This window comes from Acomys russatus, chromosome 25, assembly GCF_903995435.1.
Source record: "Acomys russatus chromosome 25, mAcoRus1.1, whole genome shotgun sequence".
Lineage (NCBI taxonomy): Eukaryota > Metazoa > Chordata > Mammalia > Rodentia > Muridae > Acomys > Acomys russatus.
In genome coordinates, this window is record NC_067161.1 from 6,781,300 (window position 1) to 6,799,358 (window position 18,059).

The following is an 18,059-nucleotide window of genomic DNA, read 5'->3' on the forward strand; positions in this document are numbered from 1 at the left end:
TAGGTAGACTCCTGTTATACAGCCCACACTGGCCTTGATCTTCCTGATGCAGCCTTCCATGTACTGGGTTGCAAGCATTTAGCCTACCACTTTCAGTTCTTTATAATCATTTTGATTCCTTCTAGCTGCCTTGTCTAGCAAACTTTGTTTGTCCTATTTACAGTTGAAGAAACCAGGGGACTTGGAGAGGTCAAAACAGAGACTGGCTTCTGCTATGCTGTATACTATCTCCCACCATCTGCTGGGTCTGACTTGCTGAAAACCTCCATGTAAAATGCTACCATCAATCACCTTACTTATTTGGACCATATTAAAAGCTTTCATAAAAATTTGAGGTCCTGGCAGAAGTGGGAAATGGCCTGTCTGGAGTCTTCCCTCCTGCATCCACACCAAGCCTCCTTTTCTCTTTCTTGCCCCTGTTTAATTTGAGGACTCCCGAGGTCTCTTTAGAGTGTTTGTCATTTTTACAATGGCCATTTTTCTTTGACTTGGAGAAAAAAATATTAAATCAGTGTTTGTATTCATGTACATTTCTTAAAGAGCTCCTGAATAAGTTGATTCCCAATGAACTTAAGGTTTTAATTCATTTTTACCCCATTGCAGCTGCAAAAGAGAGTCACATTTTTAAATGCACGATGACATATGGCTGTTCATTATTTATACATTCTGTAGCAGACTATAAATTTTTCTTTGGACATATATCGAGGCACTGAAACCATTTTGGTTGCAAACACATAAATCATGCTTACAGTTATTAGTCTAAATGTAACACCACCCGGGTTCTAGATCAAAACCTTTAAAATCTATTGTAATTGATGTCTGCATGCATAACTTATGTCTGATTTTATTAAAGGTTCTCATTATTATTTATATATTTGGGGCATTATTATCCTAGCTGCGATTCTCTGCACAGAGTAAATTATTTTGAGGTACAAAATTCAGAGAAGACGTAGAAGTGGGAAAAGGTGCCAGGGTCAGGGTCGGGGAGGCCGTGAAGCTCTGTGGAATGTTTTAAAGAAAGTAAAAAAATATGGGTGTTGTGTTTCTCTGAGGTCTAACTAACTCGTGCAATGATCTCATTAATTTAGCTCCCAAATGCCTTGTCCTGTGTACCAACTGACATTCATTGGAGACAAATAAAACAGCAGCGGAGTTGCGTCAGCTAAATTATAAATTAGTGAAAGGGTAACTGGGTGAGTTGGAGTCCCAGGGCTGCCACTGGTCTAGGCTTTGCAAAGACCAGAAGCACTTATATTGATCCATACATCACAGCTCTGAGATACCTCAGTGAAATGGGGACTGAGGATTGATGACACTTCCCAGGGTCATTAGAAAGCCTCGAGTCGATGAGCTGGGTCTCTTGGAAAACATGAGTGCAGAGTGCTAGCAAGGTGACCCCAGGGGACAGGCCATGTCAAAGTGACAGAGACGGCAAAGACTGAAGATAACTTTCCGTGGAGGAGAGCTAGCCCAAAGCAAAGAGGCAGTCTGTAGGGAAGTGGAGCAAAGCATGACCATGTAAACCGCACCTCCTCCCCCAACCAGGCCATTAGTATCCGGTGGCCACCAGAAACTTGCCAGAGCTTTGCTTTCCTTATCTTAATGGTAAGTCACAGTGCCCACTTGCAAGGATTTGCTGTGAAGTTTTTACTTTAAATTAATGAAATTGATTTTAAAAGTTTATTTGAAAATATTAATTACACATAATAATAGGTTTCACTGTGAGATTTTATGCATGTATGTAATGTATTTTGATCCCATCAACCGTCCCTTACTCTTGTCTTCCAGTCATTTCATCTGCTTCCTCTCACCAACTAGTCCCTCTTCTACTTTCTTTCTCTTTTCCCAGTGACTTTCCTTAAAGATGAATGGTAACTTACAGGAGGATGGGCACCATACAAGCAGCTATACCACTGAAGAAAATGTCTGTCCTTCCCTCAGCAACCATTAACTGCCTACAGGTTCTCAGGAAGGGGCTAGCAGCCACTATTTTAATAAGCAGCCTTCAGTTTATAGAAGATTCCAACAGAGAGTACACAGTGCCCACAGGCCCCTAACCCTAACCCTCACATTTCACACCGTTTGTTGAAACTATGGATATCTGTGGCACATTTGTTACAATGGATGGATCTCAACCCGTGGTTATTAACTGAAATTCATAGTTTGCATGATGTTTGTCCTACAAAGTTCTATGGCGATAGACAAATGCATGGCTTGGACTGGCCATTTTAGCACCTTACAAGATGGTTCCGTTGTGCTAAACTCTCATGCACTTCACCTGCTCATGTCTCCACCTGCTTGTCTTCAGATTCTCAGCAAGAACTGATCTTTCTGCTGTCAGTATGGCTTTGCTTTGATGATAAAGCTTTGGGATAATGGGCTGGAAGCACAGCTTAGTTGTTAGAGTGCCCACCCAACATGCACAAAGCTGCGGCTTCAGCAGTGACACTACTCACCCGGAACCCTAGCATGTGGGGAGAAAAGGTAGGAGGATTTGACATTTGAGGCTATTCTTATCGAGTTAGAGGCCAGCTTGAGTTACTTAGGGCTCTGTCTTTTTCTTTTCTTTTCTTTTTCTTTCTTTGTTCCTTCCACCTCTTTTTTCTCAGTTTTTCATCTTTACTTTCAGAGACATTCTCTCCCCAATCAGCTTCCTCTCAGCCTTGTCTCAGGCACGGTGTTTGGAAGGACCCAACCCAAGCCAGCAGAACTGTGTGCAGACAGCTGGCAGAAGGTAACATGAGGTAGAGGCTGGAGAGTTCACTCAGCTAATGAGGGGAACTGCAGTTTCCAAGCATGATTACAACCATCGGAGCTGCCTTTGCCAGGTTGCTGTTTGCTGAATATCAGATGCTTTACATGAATTATGTCACATAATGCTCATACAGCCATATGAGGTAGGAAAACAGTCAAATAACCACATTAGAGGAGAAGATGGAGGTTTGGAGAGAGCTGTTAAGTGATTTGTCTGACTCTGGACATCTCACTAAGTAGATGGGCAGGAAACAGTAAACTAGAGCAACTAAAGGCTTCTCTTCTGGTGCTAGTTCTCCGTTCCTTGAATCACCACAGGAATTAAGATGGTGGCTGCATAATGGCTCTGTTCCATTTTATTTTTGATATTTACTTACTGAGTTTTTTAGTGTATCTGTTCAAGTATGCACACACATATGCGGGTGTGTGTGTGTGCATGTGTTTGTGTGTGTGTGTGCGCGTGTGCGTGCGTGTGTGTGTGTGTGTGCGTGTGCGTGCGTGTGTGTGTGTGTGTGTGTGTGTATGTGTGTGTGTGTGTGTGTTGATGTGTGTAGGGCCGAGGTCAATCTCAATTATTATTCTTCAACCATTTTCACCTTGCTTCTTGAAATATGATCTCTCAGTAGAACCAACCTGGGGCTGCCTAACTAGATGAGGCTGGCTGGCCAGGTGATCTGCCTGCCCCTGCCTTCACAGCACTGGGAGTACATGCAAGGGCCAGCATGTCTGGCTTTTCAGTGCAAGCATGTACTGCCACATCTAACTTTTCATGAGGTACTGGGATTGGATGCAGCTACTCATGATTGCACAGAAGAACATTTACAGGCTGACCTACCTTCTCAGCCAAATATACAGGTTTTTAAGGACACATCTTTGATTTTTGTACAGGATTTCACAATGCAAGACAGATTGGACTAAAATTTAAAAAGGATCCAGAGTGTCCTAGAAACCTATAAGAAGAACATTATGACAGGTAGATTTGGGCCCAGGGGTCCTGCTCAAACTATGGCACCAGCCAAGGACCATACGTGCACTAAATATTGAACCCTGGCCCAGATCTAGCCAATGGACAGGACGTTCTCCACAGTTGAGTGGAGAGTGGGGACTGACTTTCACATGAACTCTGGTGCCCCATATTTGACCATGTCCCCTTGATGGGGAGGCCTGGTGGCACTCAGAGGAAGGATAGCAGGCTACCAAGAAGAGACTTGATACCCTATGAGCATATACAGGGGGAGGAGGTCCCCCTCAGTCACAGTCATAGGGGAGGGGAGTAGGGGGAAATGGGAGGGAGGGAAGAATGGAAGGATACAAGGCATGGGATAACAATTGAGATGTAATATGAATGAATTAATAAAAAAGAAAAAAATTAAGATATACACTCCTCCTTGCCTTGGTCTCCCAATTGTTGTGATGATGTTATGGACCACTGTGTCCAACTTATATGCATTATTTTAAAAGATAAAACCATAACTAATATGAAATACAAAATGAATATGATTTGCAGATTTTATTTACCTTGGGAATTAATGAGGCAGCAAGCAAGATGTTACAATAAGGTCTGGAGTTTATTCAAACTCCCGTATTTCCACAAGCAAACAAAGATACTGGCACAGATTTACAGATAAATCCAAACATAGCAGCAAAGTCAGTCAGTATCCACAAGACAAAAGCAAAGGCAGTTGCATTATACTGGAACCAGTATTTTTTTTCCTTTGAAGTGAAGTCACTTGCCTTAGATCAAATTTGACTACCTGTAGAATTACAAAAGAAAGACAGTGAAAAACAGGCGTAATCCACAAGACCAGCACACAGGGAAACTGGATATTTTCTTTGCCCATATTTTTTCCTGATCAGATAAGTAGGCTGAATGTACTTAAGATTGTTAGAATAACACTCATTGTGTAGAAGAAGAGAGGTGATAAACTGAAGGGTCGGAGAGTAAGCTTAATGGGACATACCATCTGCATCAATACTAGTCAGTGCTGCCCTAGAGCAAAGAAGGAACCAGAGACGATATGTAGATTGACAGGCATGGCTGCAATCCAACATGGCCACGGAAGCAGGTGGCTAGCCTGTAGGCTGTTGACCACCATGCTTAGACTAGAATACAAACCCTGAGCAGTAATGAGACATTGGCCAAGAATTTTCTCCAGGCCTGACACTTTGAATTAATGTACTATAGTTACAAAAATGGCTGCCACCAAAAGAAGTTCAAGTACGTTGTTCACATTTAATACTAGTGAAAACAAGATGTGTTCCACACGTTTCTGTAATTATTAAAAGGATATAGGGTTGTATCGCTATCACAGTCAGCTGAAGGTTCTGAGATTGAGATGGGGGCAGATACTCACCGAAGGGCTGAGAAGATGGCTCAGTTGTTAGAGTTTTTGTCCCACTTGTACAAAACCCTAGGTTCCATCCCCAGCATCAAAGTAAACTGGGCTCAGAAGTGTACATCTGTAGTCTCAGCACTCAGGAGTTTGAGGTAAGAAGATCAGAAGTTTGGGATCATTCAGTCATCTTTGACTACACAGGAAGCTGCAATTTGGATTGTACAAGAGACTGTATGACAAAGGGAAAGAGAGATAGAAATTTGTACAAGGTCATGCAGAACATGTCAGAGGTGACCTTAAACCAAATGATTGGCCAGTAATAGTTATTGTTATTTACAAGCATGGTTCATATCTATGCAAATCATATGTATGTATATTTATGTATACTTCTTTTGTATCAGACCAACTATTATTTCACTAAAGAAGATCCATTTGTAGGCATAAGGTTATTGTGTAATTCAAATGCTGATTTCTGCAACCCCCCCCATATCTGGTTGGAATCCTTGTTCTGAGAATTTTCTGTCTTAGTATTGTGTAAACACTGCTCCCCAATTGTCCTCCAGTAAGCCAATAAAGCAGCTTATAGCCAATCACTGATCATGGAAGATAATGGGGCTCGACTTCCTGCCAGCTAGGGTAGGAGGCATTAGAGAAGGAAGAAGGGGACTGAGCCACAGGAGAGGTCCAAGCAACATTAGGAGAAGAGCTCGAACAGGAAGGCTGCAAAATGCAAGTAATCTTCGTAATCTTCGGGACGTACGCTGGGAGGAAGTCAAATTAGCTTAGAGGTTAAGAATGGAGTACTCCCCTACGTTAGGTCCCATTAGCGAGGGTGTGAAGTTTAGGATACATGGGTCCTTGTGGCATTAAGTGCCTTTGATAGATAATAAAAGCATTTCTTACTATTCTCTCCATATTATGTATTTTCCCCTTAAGTGTAGCCACCTCATGTTGACCATTTGTGTTTCAAGTAACATTAAGTTATTGCTATAAACCCACCTCCCTAAGGTTGGTCCATTGACTGAATGACTTACTGACCCAACTGGTATATGAGCTTTTTACCATGCCAAGAGATTATATTTTCTTGATCACAAGGAGTTTTCTCTTAAACAGGCCTTTCCTGCAGTTTTATCAAACAAATTTACTGGATAAATTAAAATTTGATCTTTAAGGCTCAAAAAAAAAAAAAAAAAAAAAAAAAGAGAGAGAGAAAGAATAGAGTAATAATTTTAATTTCTTATGCTGTGAAGCTTGTTTAAATAATATAATAGAGTCTCAATTATTTGTGTGATAGCCGGGTTAAGAGAGAAATTGAGAAACAAACACAGTTTTACAAAAATAAATCTAACACCCATTAATAGAATGTTTTAGAAACTTAATGCTTTGCCAAGACAAACAAAACTTGACCCTACACCAATTTGGAAATTGAATGCTATGAATACTTATTAATAAACTCAAGACTCATTCAAAAATGGAGCACCATGTTACTCTGGGTAAGCAGTGACTTTAAAGATGTCATTCTCGGGCAGACAAGAAGGCTTAGTGTGTAAAGACACCTGCTGCCAAACCCAATGACTTTGGTCTGATCTTAGGATCCACATGGTGAAAGGAGAGAATAGACTCCTACAAGTTGTCCTTTGACACACACACACACACACACACACACACACACACACACACACACACACACACAGAGGCCCCCAGACACACATAGACACCCCCACCACACACACACACATATGTGTGTGTGTGTGTGTGTGTAATCACATTGTGTGGCAAGAAGAGGACATTTGCAAAGGTGCAACAGCTTAAGTGTCATCAGTGCTTGGAACAGATGTGCTCAGGGACAGTAGGAAAAGGATGGCACACTTAGAACTGATGATGCAGGAGGAAATGTTTCTGAAGGAGCATTTGGGCTGATACTAAATCTTGAGTGAAAGTGTGTGAGAGAATATACATCCCTTTTGATGAGTTAATGATTGTGAGTTAGGTCTTCTAAAATAGTTTATGAAGATAAATATAGCAAGGTCCTCTAATGTCTTTTGTTGTAAGAGAGGACCCAGGGGTTACATTTGTATGGATGGAGTTTGTGAACTCAGGTGGCTTGTGGGGATTCAGTACACTGCTGCTCCCCATCAGTGCTCCAAGTTCTTACCCATGAGTTGGAATCTTTACCCCTGTCTCCTAGGAAGAGCAAGACATGAAAGGGTTTGAGTATCCCAGATAGAGAGGATGCTCTGTCAAGAAGCCTTCACTTGACCTTCACTGAGGGAGGGAGGGGTCATGATTCCAGAGCTCAGCAGAGATGCTGGGCATGGGCCAACATCATTCTGTGCTGGAAGGATGTGAGCCTTCAAATATTCATCCATAGAGTAACTAAGTGTATGTGATGATATCCTGCCTGAGGATAACACAAGCGTGCATCAAATGGCTTTGGTGGCTCAAATTAGAGAGTAAGAGAATATGTTGCCTCTTAGTGACATGGCTTCATACAAACAGGTACATCTCTTGACCTGACCTCACCTGGCTAAGGTTCACCTGTGTTCGTGTTCATGTTTCATCTTCGTGCTCATGCTAGTTAAGTTCTGAACCTTGCAGGGTTTGTTGTTGCCATGACTCCCATTGTTGGCTTTTTTTTTTTTTTTTTTGACTTTTGCTCTGCACACATTGATTGATTCCTGGAGACCATAAGGCTGACTGTAAACATGAGCATCTGAGATGCCTCTGAATCTCCAAACATCATTCCCCATTGCTCTAGCTTTCAACAGCGATGCTCATCCTTTGCAGCAACTGGCGCTTTGCTGTCCTGTGTTCTGAGTCTATGATACTTTGGCTGACCCGATGGAGACTCTGATGGCTGTACTGAAAATCAAACATAGGAAGGCCTGCACAGCAACAGAGGCACATGCATTCTGATCTACAGAAATAAGGGTGTACATATGGTAAGCAAAACAAACACTTTTCACAGCTTGAATGGAGAGATATCTGTGGAAGAAGAGGGAGGCTGTGCATGCCTAAGAAGCAGTTCTGTGGGCGTGGAATTACTGTTCTGTTCTTTTTGACTCTTAAAGTGAATTCATCGTATGTCATAACTTTTCTAACACAGAAACAAGTAATCATTTTATTAAGGCCACAGTCAAACATCTTCTCTCTTAGAGAACAACCAAATCATCTGAGTCCCCATGTCAGATTTTGTCAACATCACTGATGCATTCGACCAACAATTACTCATTGACTGTTTACTATTGTTTAGTTAACAGGGCACCGACATGAGAACTGAACCTGTCTTCTCCAGATTTCTGCCCCAAGGGACTTGTATTTGGGAGGAATATCTGAATTAAGATAAATAAATAGTGTGTGAAGTTGTGCCACGATTTACAAATATCTGTGTGTAGATCTGTTCTTCCCCACCCCCCGCTGTGTCATCGACTTAACATACGTCAAGGAAAGAACAGTTCTGTAGTATAATTTTGTTCTCCAGAGCACCTGGGACAGTGATTGGTGTGCATCACATTCTCAGCCTACTTTTGCTTGATTGAAAAGAAGCCTCGCCAATTTCATCTGCCGGCTCTCCTCTCAGCACACAGCTCAGATTGGAGAAATCGAGGACAGAAGTGATATTTTTGCAGTCACCACTTGGACGACGAGCGCTGCCAGCAGGGCACCTGAGCTCTCCTGTACCGTTTACCTGTGTGGATTGCAGGTGCAGGAGACGTGTCAAGGGGAAGGTAACTTCAGTCATCCCCGACACGATCAGGGCCAGAGGGAAATGCAAAACCTACCTTTCCAGATGTTTCTTATTCTTTCACACCACGTTAATCTCTTTGCAGACTCTGTGGCTGAAAAGCAAAGCTCTTTGGCTCTCCAGTCACAGAGCTACGCCTTCATTACCAAGTGGGCTTCGAGACAAAAGGCAAAGCTGTCCGCTCGGAGTCAGGGTTGGAACTGGCTCTTCAGTGCCTTCCCAAGAACGCCCATAAAACTGTCCTTGCTACCAGGTGTGCATTTTAATGCCAACTTGAATCTGCTCCCTGGGTGTATGTGCCCCTCTATATGGAGTAAATGCCAACTGCTATCTTGTGCGTTTTGTCATTAATTTGTCATTTGTCTTTTTTGCCTCATGTTTTGTAATCTGGGGTGATCTCCGTGTTGAACTGAACAGGCTTTTGTCTCCCTTCCTGCTGACGCTGTATTTATTTATTGAAGTTATCTTGGTGAACTGTAATGTATCCTGAATAAAGGATATAGCAATTTTTCCAAGAACAATTTTAAATCAGAAGAGGAAAAAGAAAAAGATAATTCCTTCTTCCAAGGTAAGCTCTTTTGTGAAAATACAGTGTCTCGCATAATTGGGGGCACTCTGATCACTTCATCTTCAGCCCAAAACTTGTCTGATGAGAGTGACTTTTGCATGAGAAAGTGAGGGTTTTGTTTAAAAAGAGAAAGGAGAAAAGAAATGCTTTTTTTTTTTTTTTTTTTTTTTTTTTTTTTTTACAAAGAATCTCATATGAAGGGAGACCTCCTGGAAGAATGCAAGCTTGTGCACTTTAAGAGTCATTCTTACTCTTTTAGTAAGAAAGAGGAGGGAGAGAGAAACATGAGAGAAGACAGAAGGAGGGATGCAGAGAACAAGTGAGGCCCAGAGGAACTTTGCCTGTGGTGAGATAGTTACCAAATCATCTGCTTTCACAGGACACGGTGAAGAAAGCGAAAGCTTTTAGGCTGAGTGAAGTGCCCACTGTGTAAGCTTTAAGACTTGAGTTCCGACTGCAGAGCTCATGTAAAACTGATGGGTCTGGCCACATGCAACTGTACCCCCAATACAGCAAGAGCTGAGACTAATGCATCCTTGGAATTTACTATCCAGTCAGTCTAGCCAGTCAGTAAATGACAAGTCCAGTGGAAGAACTTGTGTCCAAAGGTAAGGTGGAGAGTGATACAGGAAGAGCTCCACATGCATGCACACACATATGCATTCCTCTCACACACACACAAACACTCACACCCATACATACACACACATACAATCACACAGATGCGCAGACATGAATACACACACAAGTGTGTACATACTCACACAAATGTGCATACACTCATACACACATACATGAACACACACATTCATATGATCACATACACATGCATGTACAAACACAGATATGCACATACACAGGAACACACATGTATGTGCTTGTGCTCACATATATGCACATATGTACACACAGAGAAGCTGTTCCCATGCTGGTGTTTGCGTCTGCATTAATAACATTTAAAGAAAGATGCTTCTCATTTTTGCATAAGAATTATTGCACAATTCTCCGAAAAACTCCAGTGGAATTATTAAGCCTTAGACATTTTCTCTGATTGGAAATCAAGATTTGCCAGTGTACCAGTTTTGTGATACGCACAACACAGACGTGTCAATCTTTGAAATCTTGGAGATGAACAAAGAACACAAGGCTGATTTTAAAATGCTATTGTGCAGGATGATTTGCATCACCAACGCTACCCGCTTCGGGAGTTCTTCTGGGCCTGCTTGTGAAAGATAATCACAGCTCGGCCTATTGATGATTTACCTTCCCACATAGAAGCAGGAAGAAGGCTGAGGTCTAACTTCCAGGTAAGCTTCCAAAGGAGGACGGCAACCAACAGTCCTACTCAACTGGAATGTCTATGAACACATCAGTGACCAGCGCAGCATGGTAAGCCTACAGGTGCAGTAGTGGCACACATACCATGGTGGTAATCAACTGACCTCTAATTGGACTTAAGACCTGCTCAACAAGAAGGACACGAGGCCTGGTACTGGAAATGTATAGCCAGTTACTCAATGCTGGTGAAGTCATGGTTACGGGAGGAGAACCTACATCCACTTATTTACTAAAGTAGCACAATAATCACTAACGATAATCCATATACACTTATACATATGCTCAAAGATGGATGTATTCTCACCCTTCATCAAGGAATCTTCTTTTTGCAATGGATGGATACCATTGTGGAAAACTTCAACCTAAATATGCAGAGTTGTGGAGCCCAATCTGTTGGGGGGTGGGCTAATGTAGTTTGATGCTAATTTCTGCTTGCTGTCTCTGTGACTCACCTTTAAATTAATAGAAAGAAAAAAACCATCCCACCTGGGCAGGGAAGAGGAGCTAGAGGTGTGGCCAAGAGTCCCAGGAAGGAGAGAGGAATTCTGGGAAGAAGAAAATAGACTGCAATGAGGAAGAAGGAGAAAGACCAGAGAAGGAGAAGAAGGCTGCCATGGGTTAGATGGAGGAGAAGAAAGCTGTCATGGATTAAATGGAGGAGAATAAAGCTGCCATGGGTTAGATGGAGGAGAAGAAAGCTGCCATGGGTTAGATGGAGGAGAATAAGGCTGCCATGGGTTAGATGGAGGAGAAGAAAGCTGCCATGGGTTAAATGGAGGAGAAGAAAGCTGCCATGGGTTAGATGGAGGAGAAGAAGGCTGCCATGGGTTAGATGGAGGAGAAGAAGGCTGCCATGTGTTAGATGGAGGAGAAGAAGGCTGCCATGGGTTAGATGGAGGAGAAGAAGGCTGCCATGGGTTAGATGGAGGAGAAGAAGGCTGCCATGGGTTAGATGGAGGAGAAGCACATGGCCGGCATGGATGGGGAATTTGGTCCAGATGAAGAACATTAGCAAGTATTTGGGAATATGGATGGGAAGTAGCTTGATAGAAATTGGTAGAAACAGATGATAGGATTGGGGCAGGGATCCCATGCCTGCCCCACTATGGGAAGTAGTTTAGAGGATTACCCTGCCCCAGGTTAACTAAGGCTATTTTAAAATATAACAAATGTCTGTGTCTTAATTGACTGCTAGCCAGACACACTGATGATACTACTAATAATGGTAATTTAAAAACAATACCAGTCCCTTTGGACATATTTACAGAGCATTTCCACACCTAAGGCTCAGAGAACATTGTGGCATCAGAGTCAGAAAGATTGTAAGAACCAGAGACTCAGGGAATTTGCTTTGAGATTGTGTCTCCTATAACATCGGAATCTGTACCCAGAAGTCTCACCAACATGACCATCCAAACACAAGCTCAAGAAGGAGGACATCAATGAATATGCCTATTGCACAGAGAAAAATCCACAAGGTCTCAGCCTTACAAAAAGTACTACAGATAATCCAGTAAAACTTGGAGCAGGAAAGATGGCTCTCCCCAAGGAAGAGCACACCAACTGATTGTCCAATGTCAATCAGTCATTCCTGAAAGTATTCATGCAAGTAGCATTATATGGACTCAATAAGCTATATTGAGTTAAATATATGTATATACAAATATATATATATATATATCATAAAACTTGATGAAAAATAGGCTATGATTTTGAAGAAGAATATGGAGTGGTATATATGAGGGTTTGGAGGGAAGAAAGGGAATGGAGAAACATAATTAAAATACAACCTCAAAACTAAACATGTAAAGGGTGTGGGAGGATCAGGGAGACCCTCAGCTGAGTGTTCATCCACCTTTCCTTTCCAATACAATTCTAGGCTTGCAGGTGGAAGAGGAGGAGGAGGAGAATAGCTTCCATCTTCGTTTCTAGGTGCACACCTTTCTGTATGGCTACTTTAGGGTAACCTATGCTCTTAGCCAATACCTCTCATCCAATGCTCTGTAAAGAAGCCCAAGAAATGTATTGGGTCTCTATGATGAGCCTGGAGAAATTGTTCCCCAGTTTGTCCTTAAGAGGAGGGCTAGATGTTACTCTCTTGATAAAGGGTCTTAGGAATAGAAGGGAAACACACAAAAATAACTTACATCCTTTCAGGCATAGCAAAGGGTAGGTATAGGTGTTGAGTAGGAAAATAAAGTTTAGAAAAATCACTGCTATTTAGAACATACACAAGAAGCTCAAGATGCATTCTGATTTTCAAAAAGGCTCACATGCAGGTGAAAATGCATGTCATGTATTCATTCATTTAAAATCATGGTTCAGCGATATAGCTCAGCTGGTAAAGGTGCATGCTACCAAGGCTGATAACTTATATCTGACACCTGGAACCAACATGGAGGAGGCAGAGAAATTGAAGAGCTGAGGCCACAGGATGGGAAGGAAAGATGATCAGGTACATCAACAGGAAAGAACTCCATTTCCAGAACAGGAGAGGCTCTCTCTCTCTCTCTCTCTCTCTCTCTCTCTCTCTCTCTCTCTCTCTCTCTCTCTCTCTCCCTCTCTCCCTCTCTCCCTCCCTTCTTCCCTCCCTCCCCCCCTCATCCCTGGCAGTAAAAACTTATAGATAGTGAGTCTCATTTTGGCTTATGATTCCAGAAGCTTCAGAGAGGATCCTGGAAAATGTACTCTCAAAATTCTGCTCCAGTGACCCATTTCCTCTCGATAATCTCTACTCTCTGAAGGTCCCAGAACCACTCAACACAGTGTCACCAGCTGGGGACCAAGCCCCCAAACACATGACCCCTTTAGGGGTAAAGTTCATGTTCTGTCTATGACAAAGACTGATGAGTTGTATTCAACAACAGAATGAAGAAACTAGGTCTCATCAAAGTGGGTCAAAGCAGACTGGGGAACTTGGAGGAGCTCTCCTCCCTCGAGCTGAGTAGGCCTTGGGATGGAGATGGGATTCTCTGCACAACTGTCTCATGGTGGGCTCTTACAAGCAGGTGCATGGGAGGCTTAGGAGAAAAGACGTGATTGGACAAGAGCCATGTTTCACTGTGTAGTTTTAGACAACAAAGTTTTCTCTTAGATTGTCATGTTCATTTGCCAATGAACCAAGGGTTATGAGTCTTAATATTTTCTCCTCTGAGGACTCAGTTTGGGTCCTGGCACCCCTCTTGATATCTCACAATCACCTGTAACTCCAGATCACATGCCCTCTTCTGTTCTCTGTAGGCACAAGGCACATATGAGGTGCACATGCATACTCACACACATAAACAAACATTAGAAAAATGCTCCTTTTAGATAATGCAGCCAATCAGTGCTCAGGTTTGACATAGCCCCACCCACTTACACTTCAGTTTATTTAAACAAAGATGGAACCACCGTGACTTAACTCTGGAGTGCAGAGGACACTGAAGTTATGATGAAATGGGAGAAGAGACTGTGGAGGTTGGGGTGCACTGTGTCAGGCTGCTCCGTGATCCCGGCATGGCTTTAGATCCCAAAGGCAAAGGCAGAGAGTGTCTGTCAAAGCTTGCTGCTTATGAAGAGACTGCTTCTGCTTCTCGGCTGACTTTCATCTGAGCTGCCACAGAACAAACACCACTACTGAACACACCCTGCTGACCTGGCCCTAGGGTAGGTAAAATTTTTTTTTATACAAGTCAACCTTCACCCTCCTTAGAACTCTATGTCTCAGAGGTTGGGATGAATGTGACTTCAGAGAGGAACCATGCCCCTCCATGAGCCTTTTTCACCACAGCCAAACCTGCAGATGGAAGGCATCCACTTTTCTGTTTGGCAAGCAAGCTGGAATTTAAAGAAGGGAAGAGGCTCGTGGTTGTCAACCTTTTTGCGGACAGATTTGAAATATAAACACTGAAAAAGTTATTCTCAAGGTCTCTCACTATTATCCTATCTAAGAACTTTACAGTCAGGCCAAATTGCTCTGCAAAAGCAGCATTTTTTACAAAGCTCCACCATGGAAGGCCTGATGAGAGGTCCAGGTAGCAATCTAACTTCTGTCAGAAAGTATCACTGTGCGACAGTTCTATAGAAAGAAAATCAAAGTTTGGGATAGTGAGAGAATGTCCTTGCCTCACCTGAGATCCACCAATTGTTTCACACTTGGTGTGCTTGGGCTTTGATGTCCTTTTTGGTATAGCATGGTCCTATGATTGGTTCTTTTCAGTCATAAAAGGAGCTTGTCAAATGCTACCAGAGACCACGCATGGAAACATTCACCAAAGAGTGAAGAAGTTCTCTAACAGTAAGAGCATCAAGCATCTCCATGCCTCAGACCCATGTGTGCCATAGGCTCAGGCACAAATGTGAGAGCTTATGACCCATTTACAGGAGAATGTGCATTATGAAACTGAGGCTATGTTACAGCAAAAACACTACCAAGTTCTGTCTCTTTAGTGTTCTCACCGGAGACCTTTTGTTCTACTGAGAAATCACTTGAAGATAATACAAACAGGTGGGTCTTACGATTGTGACATCAACTAGATGAGAAAGAAGTGGGATGAGAACAGTCTCTTCTGGCCCACCCTTGCCAGTGTCTCTGGTATGTATTGTTTTCCACAAACCTTCATCTTAGACTGTCGTCTTATCTTAAACATTCTGTCCTTTCTCATAAAGTTGCCTTCAGAGCAGAGACCTTGTTTCTTTGTTGTTGTTGTTGTTATAATGTTTTTTTTTTTTAAAGTAAGTTACCAAGCCCTGTCTTTCATATGGCATCTTCATCAGAATTTCTGGGGGTAGGCGCAGATGTCTGCATTTTTAACAAGCAGCCTGAGATGCTTACACACATAAGCATCCACCAGCCTTGCCTTACCTGTCTGCCCTTCTCCTGACTGGAGACACACGGGGTTGGGGGGGAACTGATGGGAGTGGTTTCTCTTTGTCTCATACTCAAAACCAGCAACACAAACACCTGCATTGCTTGTTCTCATACAGCGAATACTGCCAACAAGATCAGGTGTTGTCTCAGGGTGAATGCAGCAAAAGCTTCCTCGTTGTAAGTTCTGCCAGTGAGAAGAGACCCATTTTCCTGTGTACGTGACCGGTGGGAACCACCCACTGCCTCAGAACCTGCGCAAGTGCAGCACCATTTCTAGGCGACTGTATAGAGGAAGCCATGCCCCTGTATGAGACCTTGGGCTATATAGGAAAGAAGCATCTGTCCCCATGTACTTCAAATGCAAACGGTTCAAGCAAAAATGAGTTGGGACTGGACAGCCATTTAGTATGATTGTGTGTATGTGTGTGCCTGTGTGTGCACGTGCTTGGGTGTGGGTATGTGTAAATCAGAGGACTATTTGTGGGAGCTGGTTTTCTCTTTCTGTCATTAGGGGCCTGAGAATCAAACCTAGCCCGTCAGGACTGGAGACAGATGCCTTTCACTAATGAGACATCCCCACAGCCAAAGCTGAAATTGTAAGCTGCACATTGGACGTCAACCATTACAAAAGAAATAGACTAAAATGTCTCATTAAATGATGTTATTATGAGTATGCTGGATTTGACAAAATATGATTTTGAAATTAATTTTATTACTTTCCTTTCTCTTTTAATATGTGGTAACTAGAAAAATGAAATTCACATTTTTTCACGTCATAGGTTTTTTTTTTCTTTTGTTTTTGCACGGTGAATAATTAGAAGCCAAACAATAATAAAATGTAGGAACAAACTTCAATCCTATTTTTTAAGGCTGGGTCATACTATGCAGCCCTAGCTGACCTCAAACTCTCTATGTATAGCAGACTGGCCTTTTCATTGCATTTCTGATATAAATGCTGGGCTAGCCTCTTCCATAGATAAAGAACACACACACACACACACACACACACACACACACACACACACACACACACAGTGTTGCAACTAGGAAGATGGCTTAATCTATCTTTGTGCAAGCATGAGGACCTGAGTTCTGAACCCCAGCCCTCACATAAAAGCTAGGTGAGGTGGTCTGGGTCTGTGATACCAGTCCTGGCGAGACAGTGATATGAGCATTCCTGGAGTGCACTGGTCAGCCAGTCTAGCTGTTTCAGCAAGTGCCAGTTATGCTGACACAAGACTATAAGGCCGAGAGCGCATGAGAAGGACAATCAGTGTTGGCCTCTGAGCTCCACGTGCATGCACATGCCTATGCGCACACACACAAACAAGCAAAACCACCATAACGTGGACCAAAGAGGCTCAGTAAAATGCTTGCTGCACAAACATGAAAAGCCAAGTTCGGGTTCCCAGAACTAACATGAAAGCCAAGCATGGACCTGCAACCTACTGCTTGCGAGTAGAGACAGGTGGATACCAGGGTTTTGTTTGATACCCTAAATGGCAAGCTTCATTTCCAATGAGATATTTTGTCCTAAAAAATAATAAGGAGAAAAGCAATAGAGGAAGATATAAGATGTTGATCTCTGGCCTACACATACACATACCTGTGCACATACACCTGTACGCTAAGTGATGAAAACGAGACCAGTAAGCTCTGTAAAGCCTCCACCTGCCCTTTAAATGCACAGAAACACACACCAGCGCGCACACACACACACAGTGTTCTAACTCAATAATTGGAATCTGTATCTTTTGAGAATCTTTGAGTATTTCACTTTAGATGATGGGAGGAAGGCTCAGGGGTTCAAGACTGCTTGCAGCTTTCCCAAAGAACCCGAGTTCGGTTCCCAGCACCCATGTTGGGTGGCTCCCAAACACCCACAGCTCCAACTTCAGAGAATCTGATACCCCTGTCTGGACTCCATGGGCACCCACATGCTAGTAGCATGAATTCACACAGCCATACACACAAGCACATACGTAAAGATATAGTAAGTCCTTAAAAACACTTTCTCTCACTAGCATTTCATACCAAAGCTATAATGCAGCAATGCCCACTCTTCCATCAAGGACTTCATGTACATCCCCTCGGGGAAATGACACCTGACAAGCGTGACCTATGATGCTGTGAGTTACTGCACAAAGAGTGTTAACTCCGAAGGAGTTCAAAGTCGCTTTTAAACTCAAGGGTCAACAGGGGTCAATACTAGATGATGAAATATTTTCTTTGAATACTAAAGTCAGCAAAGCATGTTTTCCAACTCCAAGTTGTCCAAATGCACAAAACATATCTGGGGTGGGACTATGAGGTCTGTACTATGCAATTTTGTCTATTAAATTGGATTTAAGAATAATGAAATCCGTTTATTTTTTTTCATACACAATATGCAGTCATTTTAATTTAAGCCTCATGTCCCAAAATTGCTCAATTAGCAGTACCATATCCCAGAAGATATATAGATGG